The 9236-nt window shown below is 50.9% G+C and overlaps 1 non-coding gene across 1 annotated transcript; it reads left to right on the top strand.

Annotated features, from left to right (window-relative positions):
* The first annotated feature begins 4332 nt into the window (after positions 1-4332).
* Positions 4333-4405, top strand: Trnar-ccu (transfer RNA arginine (anticodon CCU)). The gene has a single exon. It is a non-coding gene; the product is annotated as a tRNA-Arg (tRNA).
* The last annotated feature ends 4831 nt before the right edge of the window (positions 4406-9236 follow it).

Here is a 9236-nt window from a genome sequence, read left to right as displayed (position 1 = left end):
GAAATGAAAGGTCTTGGTTGAACTAGGGTAGGTTCCCTCCTTCCAGGGCCCTGTTTCCTCTGCCCCAGTCTTGGCCCTAAAGATCAGATACTTCTGAACCCCAGGGTCAGAGCTGGCCAGAGCTGCCTCCCATAGCTCATATAACTTGGTGTTGGTGTTTACTGAGGGCCATATAGTACGAGAACCCCAGGATACATGGAATAGGGTGGATATTTCACCGCACTTATTACATGCGTTTGAGAATTTCTAGGGGAATATCTTCGATAGCCTGAGGATGTTGCGATAGGTGTCCGTCTGTATTTGTCTGAGAGACTGATGCTCTGCAGCTGTTAAGCTTTTATCTGGTGGAGGAAAGAGAGCTCTGGCTTTTCTTTGAATGTTGAGTCGCTCACCAAAGGTATTGGGGAGAGGGGTGAGTAAGCAAGGACTACTGGTTGAGCGGTTAGTAAGTTCTCGCGCAGCTCAGTCTGCTCTTTCATTACCCTCAAGCTCCTCATGTCCCGGTGTCCAAATGATATTTTGGAACTTACACGCAGCTTGGTCTGCTCTTTCATTACCTTCAAGCTCCTCATGTCCCGGTGTCCAAATGATATTTTGGAACTTAGTGATATTTAGAGGCAAAATTTTGTGAGCCTTTTGTGGATTGGGCCATTTATAATGTTTTGTACGGTTTTCTTATAGTCCGTAATTATTTGGAGGCTTTTTTCTTGGAATTCTGCAAAACACGTTTACTCTCTCTCTCTCTACCTTACGGCCAATAGAAGGGCGCCAGTTTCGGCCTCCTCTGTGCTGGTGTTCGTTACAACGAGCGAGCCCACTGGGGAGGTTAGTTCCACGCGGTGGAAGTAAAGCACGCGTGGCACGACGGAGGGTTTCCTTTTCCACCAGCAGTTCTTCTATCGTAGATACTGGAAGAAATGGTAGTGGCTGTGGGATGTCCCTGTGACAGGCGCGATCCGCCGCTGTGTGGGCAGAAAGCATGTCCTGGCGAATCCACGAAACGCGGACAGGGCATAGATAAGTGTCCATAATCTCGTGAATGCGTGCGGCCAGCTTGTACAACGCGCAACGCGTCGCAAAACCCGAATCGCTACCGTTGAGACCGTGTAAAGTAGTCAAAGTCGATGCAAGCGCCTGAAGGCCATCCCTAATGGCAGTAGGTTCTGCTAGTAGGCTTGGGAGTGCACGGAGTGACTCGTACGCGCAGCTTTGATTTAGGGCAGGGTAGGAGGGACACGTCAAGGCCGCGGTAACTAAGCAGTCGTATGCCCCGGCGTCCACAAAAGCCTGGACAACCAGCGGTTGCGTCTCAAGCGCCTAGTCAGGGACATGAAGGACGGCATGTGGAGGCTGGTGAAGGCCCGAAGTACGAACGTGTAGCCTTGTCAGAGGCTTGTTGTCCGTCACCTGATAGAACAGCCAGAGCGGCTTTGCGGCGGAAAAGGCTGGCATCGTATTCGGCGGCTGGCCCATGTACACGACGAGAGCTGCTGCTTCTGGAACCAGTCCACGCTGATGAATGAGTTCATCTGGCGCGTTTAGCTGGGCTTTTGCTTGGAGCTGTGGAATTAGTGTTACTCGGTGGAGGCCAGTAATAGTGCTAATGGTGGCCCTCTTAATAGCCTCCAGCCGGTCCCAGTCCCATTGCGTCATGTGCTGGAACTGTGCCTGGTACACGAGCCTTGGCTGCAGTACGGAGCCCACTAGGAGGCGGACAATCATCCAGCGGGCCCCGCCAGACTTCTGGGAGATGCAGCGAACAAGGTGGAGCATTTGTCCGGCTTTCTGTCGAGCAGATCGGAGCCGCTGAGCCGCTGAACCTGAAGCCGATATCTCCAATCCCAGAACCCGAAGGTGTCCAATAGCGGGAATGGCGGGCCCATTCAGCTGCACTGCGATCGGAGATAATGCAAGGGAGCGACGGCCCCAAGCGTTTGCGACTGGAAGCGCAGCAGTCTTCTCTTGAGAGAGGGTAAGGCCCGCATACTCGCACCATTTCTGGCAGTCTGTTAAGGCTTGCTGGAGGCACTCTGCTTGCCGGGACAGGTCTGTATGAACTGACCATACAGTAATGTCATCCGCGTACATGAGGAAATACAAGTCTTGGGTGGTGGAAAGGTGCCAAGCTAGCGGCAACAAGACAATGTTAAAAAGTAGCGGAGACAGAACAGTGGCTTGTGGTACGCCGCGTACTGGTGTAAACGAGCCGAAGCTTCCACCATTGATGCGTATAGAAAAAGACCGATGTTGAACAAAGTGTCGGATAAAGTCACAGACTTTGTCTGGGAGGCCAAGACAATTTAGGATTTGTAATATTGCATCGTTGTCATACTCCCTGCACATGTCCATAGCTAGTTCAGTCCTCACACGGCAAGAACGGCCTCCCACCAAGACCATAGATGACAAGTATTACAAGCCATCTTCAGTACCAAGATGAGGCCTGAATCCGATTTGCGCCGGGTGATACCATTGAAAAGTATCAAACCACCACTGAAGACATGTGGCAAGCATCCGCTCTAACAGATTGAACAGCGTAGCTGTCAAAGCGATTGGCCGTAAGTTGTGAAGTTCGCGCGGTGGGTTCCCGAGCTTTGGTATTGGAAGAATATCAGCCCGAAGCAAGGATTCAGGGAGTTGACCAGATAGCCACACCTGATTTACGGAGTCCAGAAGCATCGTGAGAACTGGGTCAATATCTTTGTATACCTCTTAAGTAATGCCATCGGGACCTGCAGCAATCCTCAGTTTAGCTCGATCGATCGCCGCCAAGAATTCAGCCATTGTGAACGGCAACTGAATTCCAGAAATGGCATCATGAGCTGGCGGTAAGCCCACACTGCTCGGAAGGGGGAACGGAACCGGCATTGCCACTGCACAGCATCCAAGGCAGGAAACAAGGCCCTGGCAACGCCGGGGGCCAATTGTGCGGGATCCTTGTTTGATGCAAGGCAAGGATTGGCTGCTGCTTCCGGAGGGCGACTACCATATTCCATGGCGCGAAAGGTGCGCCAGACATACGCCGCAGAAGATGACGGACCAAGATAAGCGCCCCAGTCAATCCAGCGCTGCCTGGATAGTCTTTTCTCGTGCCGTCTAGCAGCAGCGGTGAGGCGCTGATACTGCAGCTTGGCAGGTATCGACGAAGGGTCCCGGGTGGCAGTTACTTCAGCTTGTTTACGTTTGGCCCAGAGATTCAGGAGACCAGAATCAGGCTTTGGGCGGGTCTCCTTCACCCGCTTAGAGGGATAGGGTTTTTAAGGAAACCGAGATAGAACGTGATTCAAAACTGCGCTTTTCAGAACAAAATCAACTTCATTAAAGTTTCTTGAACTTCGAATTTGAATCGAAAATTTGGTTTAATATGTCGAAGGTACACCGGGACAAGGATTTATGAGGCAGTTAAATCCCATGTAAAACGTGCACCAAAATCTTGGGTGTATTTGTTAAGATTGGATTTACCCACCGAAATTGAAATAATTCCTGAATTGTCGTTCAGGCCTGGCGCAGGCGCAGGCAGGCAGGCAGGCGCGCGCGCACGCACGCACGCACGCACGCACGCACGCACGCACGCACGCACGCACGCACGCACGCACGCACGCACACACGCACGCACGCACGCATGCACAGGGCTATCGAGATACTTGTTATATTAGGAGCTGCATATCGCCTTTAAAGTACGTGGATAAGAATTATTCGACCCACAAAAACAAAAAAGTATAGAGATTATAATCCAGGAGATTTTTCAGTCTGTGAAGATGAATGGCCAGCGAAGCTGTATGGACATACCGCAAACCTTTGACTGCCAATTAATTTGGAGAGCAGAGAACAGTGCCACTAACTGTGGGAATGTATCTAATGACTATGCAAGAGACGGAATCTTAATTTGCGGTATACATATACATATCCCCTGACACCCCAAAGCGGACATCGATAAGTCGTTTTCACGCACTTTGCATGGTCTAAATGTGATGAACACTTTCCGGTGTTAGTCGTCGGTGGCTTCAATGCGAATGGCGCCAAGCCAAGCGATAAGCGGTTCATTTAGTTCATGTTGGAAGAGTTTAGACCGGAGGAGGCCGGCATTCCTATTTTGCCTATAGCCTTCATTAATATTTGGTCAATTCCCGGTACATAAGTGGGTATGAGCCTTTACACTGTTCTGTTTGTTTACCACTTATTCAAGAGGTCGCGGCTACGAAATATTGTAACAGCAGACATCTATGGCTTTAGTACCCTCAGCCTTTTTCCCTCCAGTCGTGCCAAGAAATAAAATTCATGTTGAATGGAAGAAAACTGAAACGTCTGTTTGTGCAATTACTGAGAAACGTGTGCGCCCCCGTGGCCTAATGGATAAGGCATCGGTCTCCTAAACCGGGGATTGTGGGTTCGAGTCCCACCGGGGGTGAGCAGGAATTTTTTTTTTTGCTCTTGACATTTCCACGCTTTGAGATCATAACCCTACGGCTTTTAGGGAGCCGAGAGAAGAGCGCCTCCGTGTGCTTATGATTCTGATTACGGTCACAGTGAGTTGAGGACGCAGATGTCGAGCGCTGTTGAAGGTGCAGTTTGCGGCGCGGTGGGGCGGTGATAGCAAAAATCAGATTGCTGAATTTGAAGTTTATCAAGTCATTCCGACCCAATTGCCAACTGGCTTTACCGCTACCCTTTTTCTCATGCTGACCCAATTGCAAGGCAATACCGTAGCCAGGACTCCAGAGACACGCTGGTTCTTTTGGGGCTGCGTCCAGATGTTCTAGCACTAGGTGCGTACCAAATTAATCAAATGTGGGTGGCAACGTTGGCAATAAAATGTGGATGGCAACGTGGCAACAACGACGGTGTGAATAAGTTGGTGGCCACCATAGGCGTACTGTGCCGGAATATCGGTGCTTCGTGGACGGAATAAGAACAAGACAGGAGGGGAAACGACACTCCCTACGGCAGCCAGACAACGTCGCAAGCTCTTGGCGTAGGTTATGTTGCCGGAATCTATTGCGGGAGAAGAGAGAGCGCGGTCGCCGCAATCGGTATTTCACTGCGCAGCCGCGGAATCAATTTTGGCCACTATCATTTCGTCCATCAGGTTCCAATACCCTCATCTTCGCTGTAGCAGCTACGAAGCTTTATAGTTCGCGTTGGTTTTCATTGTGACATTATCTGGTCGCTCCCCCAAGCTTGCCTCAATGGGCCGTTAGCCTCCTGTATATATTCTTGCTCCGTGGTCTCTTGGTACACCCCGGTAACTACTTAAGACGTTCGTTTGAACTTACACCGGTTCTTGTGAAACGTTCCGAACAACGACGTAAACGGGGGTATCGATAAGAAAGTGCCGAGCACTGGGCTAGGCCGAGAGAGACTCGAGAACACGCACCGTGTCGTTGAAGCTTAAAGCTGGGGTCTATATCGAAAACGTGCCCCACCAGTTCGATGTCGCTGCGGACATTGTCATTGCTTTACTATGTAGGACATTGCGCCTGCATTCCTTACTGAAAAGGTTCGATGAGAATGTCATGGGCCGCAATGCACCGTGTGTCGCTGGTACGGGCACAACGAAAGCGCGTGATTGAAAACATACGGAAGTGTTGCAGGGCCCTTGGGGAGCAACGATATTTCGCACCAGCTCATGGCGAGGTGGACGCCGAGGAAGCCGCCAACAGTGGAGGTTGGGAGCCGGAAACCATGACAATTACCATAACACGCAAAACTGGTGATGGAATTTCTGAGGAAACAAACTGGAGCTGAGGTGCACGGTCAGGATGCTCTACAAACAGTCGGAGGGACGAAGCCCAACAGTATCCGGAAAAACCTTCGGTTCAAGAAATGTGCTACCCTGTTCTGCGGGCCTTTCTCCCTTCAAGGAGAATGCCGAAGCCGTGAACATTACCAATACTGATAATACCAGGAGCATACCGAAGCGGCAGCATCAACACAGTGCCGGCCAGGCCATAACCACTCAATTGCCCAGGTCTAAACTACACCGGCGGCACTTTGACCGTATACTCCACGCATCGAAGTACCGCTAGAGTGGGACGATACGCTACAAACATTTGCCTGCTGGAAGAACCTTTACAGAGAGGTAAGTGCTACGTTCCTACATACAGGGGCCACGGCTCTGTCCTGTTTGTGGGTAATGACGGCACCGTAGGCGAGCACAAATACGTTAAAAGGAAACCCGCGAAGGGGGTGGTCATCGCTCACCGCGAGAGTTTCGGCGCAGACCACGTAACAAGAGCGTCAGGCGGCTCTGAATTTCTCACTGCTGGAAAGGCGACGACGGCGACAAGAAGCGGGCTCGCCCGCAACTCTGAAAAAAGAGTGATGATACGAAAGGAAAAACTGCAGCGGGCTCATAGATGGCCTCCCATGGTATCGTTTAAATGTTTCGCTTTTACAGCTACTGTAAAGCCACGGCTCAAAGAGGAAGGATTAAGCATACCTTAGAACATAACCTGTAGCATAGGCTGAAAGCCCGAGACCATCGACCAAATTTTTCTACACGGCTCGGACAGTGTTTCACTGGGACATCCTGCAGCGCAGTGTAACAAAATCAAGGAGGCTCACATTAACTCGTAAGACTTGAAGGCAGCGAAGCTGTACGCAACCTTCACAACCATCACGAAAGTGTAAGTCCACGATTGAAGCCGACTTGTTTCTTCTTCGCGACCGTAACTACATTTACTCCATCTTTGTTGCCAGACGAGCGAACGCAACGCGCACACTTAAACTAGGCGAGCAGGTGCAATGTGTACTCTATCACGTGTTCTATGTCGAGCAGGTGGCATGATTCCTCTCCCCGCCGTCACGGCCCAGTGAGAAAGCCGTTTGACTCTCGGGTAGTAATTCACGGTCGTAGCCTAGTGGGTAAGACGGCTGACTCTTCCTTCATTGATCAACCAGACACAGGTTGGTGTCCCGCCAGTTCCAATGATTTCTTTTCTTTATTGTTATACGGAGTTTGTGAAACGCCGGATTCAATAAATTGCTAAACAGCTTCGCTGTTAAATGGATTTGCCCGCAGATCTCTTGGAATTTGTTCCCGTTTTGTAGGAGACAAGGGGTGTGCTTTATGACATGTTTCTGTCTATCACTATGCACAGCTCATTGCCCACGAGGACGGCTGACAGGAATGCCGACCCCAGCGAGCGCCCTGCCTTAAATTATCTTATTGAAAGCAGGGCATATATACCATAAGTATACAGGACTCTAAGTGAATCACCTGAATGGCTTCTGTGCCACAATTAGTTCTGAAAAGGGGTTACTTCCTCCGTACGCTTTGATGACCGTAAAGCTTCAATCTCCGAGCACTCGTTATATGGGCTCGTCATATTCTCTATTGCGGAACACGAAGGTGCTCTGTCCTCAGTTCAGGAAGCGTCCTATCCAAACCCAGACGGGTTCAGTCATGAGGTATATGCAATCTAGGTGTCAATGCGTAGCGGCGGCTCCCTACAATGTTCAACCGTTCCTGGTAGCCTGGTTGACTTACACCAGAGTGGAAATGTGCTCCATCGTGCCAGTTTTAAATCCTGGCGAAGACACCACACATATCGATTTTGTAATGGCCTATTGCACTTCTCAGCTGCTTTGACAAGCTAATTAGGGAATATGGCACTGGTGCGCTTAGATTAAGATCAGACTGAAAGAAGCGTTTATTCATCGCATGTCTGCCTTCCTCACGGAACAGGTCAGGATTGACAATATGATAGCCCTTGCGAGTCGACACATGCGAAGCACACAAAGATTCGACGGCACATAACCATCGCAGCCATCATTGATATCAAATCTGCGTATGACTGGGTGCTCTATTGGCCTATTCGCATAGCAATAGGATCTGCAGGAATTTCTGGACGATGTACAACTGGATGTTTGATTACCTTCATCTACATGTCTGTAGCAGATGGAAAGACATCCCTGCATACGTCATCAACTGTGTCCCTCCTCGGGGCGTAGTGAGCCCGACTCTTTTTCACATTTCCGTGGCCGGCCTTGACAGATGCCTCCCGCAATTATTAGAAATATACGTGTACGCATATGACATCTCATCATGGGCTCAGACATTAAAGGCGTGCACTCCGCCTCAGGTTTGCGCTTGCAGTAAGCTAGATTGTGAAATTTTTCGGGAGATCTGTATTCAATATCCCGACAAAATACAGCGTGATTGCCACCACGAAGCAGAATGCCACCAACTACCAGCTAACAGGCGCGTATGGCTACCTTACGATAATAACACAAGCTTCTCGGTGTCATCTTCCACTGACATCTGACAGAAAATCGCCTATCCGCAGATTTAAAGAGAAGCTACCATAACTAGGCATGCACAGTAACTCCTCGGGAATTCGGTCTCCAATAATTCAAAAATCCGGATAATTCGTTGTTTCTACTTCCTCCCTTCAAAAATGTCCCGGATCTATGGACGCGGACGTTTGTTGTTTCAACGAAAATTTACGCGCGCACCACTCAAAAATCGCACAGACCCTTTCTCGAAACGTGAGCCGCCACGTGCCGCCCTTCACTCATCTCCGCTCCCCCCCGTGCAGTAGGGAAGATGCAAGCGTACATCGCGGGCCGTAAACTGCCTTACTCTCATGTCGGCGGCCGGCAAGCTCATGGAAAGCACTGTCCTGGCCCACCTGCAGTGGATAGCTGACGAGCGCGACGTCTTCCCAAAGCAGCACAGTGGTTTCCGGCGGCACTGCTGCACCGCTGGCTTACTGGGGGACGTCGTCTCCCTGTTGGAGCAGGCGCTCCACGACGACGAGGTGGCCTACCTCGTCTTCCTTGACATTAGTTAGACGTTCAACTCTGTCCCCCACATCCCCATCCTGGAATCCTTGGATGGGATGGTCGTCGTGGGACATCTGAGAAGGTATATACGGGTGTTTCAGTCTGGCCGGACCCTTCGGGTAAAGGTCGGCAGGGCGACCAGTAGCCCACGAGACGTCCGCTCTGGGGTGTCCCAGGGGTGCGTGCTGAGCCCGTTCCTGTTCAACTTGGTGCTCTCTCCCCGGCCAGACTGCCTTCCCGCTGGGCTCCGGTATCCAGTGGGAGTTGCAGGCTACGCGGACGACGTCGCAATCTGGATGCACGGGCCAACAAGACAGCTGTCCAAGGTGAAGGCGTGCCTCCAGGAGGTGCTGCGGGTGGTCGCAGACTTCCTGAGAAGCCGTGGCCTGCAGCTCTCCGAGACCAAGACAAAGGCCATGCTGTACCACCCACGCGGCTACGAGACACGCAGT

Source organism: Haemaphysalis longicornis, unplaced genomic scaffold, assembly GCF_048455015.1.
Source record: "Haemaphysalis longicornis isolate Haplotype H1 unplaced genomic scaffold, Haemaphysalis longicornis Haplotype H1 scaffold_1, whole genome shotgun sequence".
Taxonomy (NCBI): Eukaryota; Metazoa; Arthropoda; class Arachnida; order Ixodida; family Ixodidae; genus Haemaphysalis; species Haemaphysalis longicornis.
This window is presented reverse-complemented; position numbering and strand designations above follow the sequence as displayed.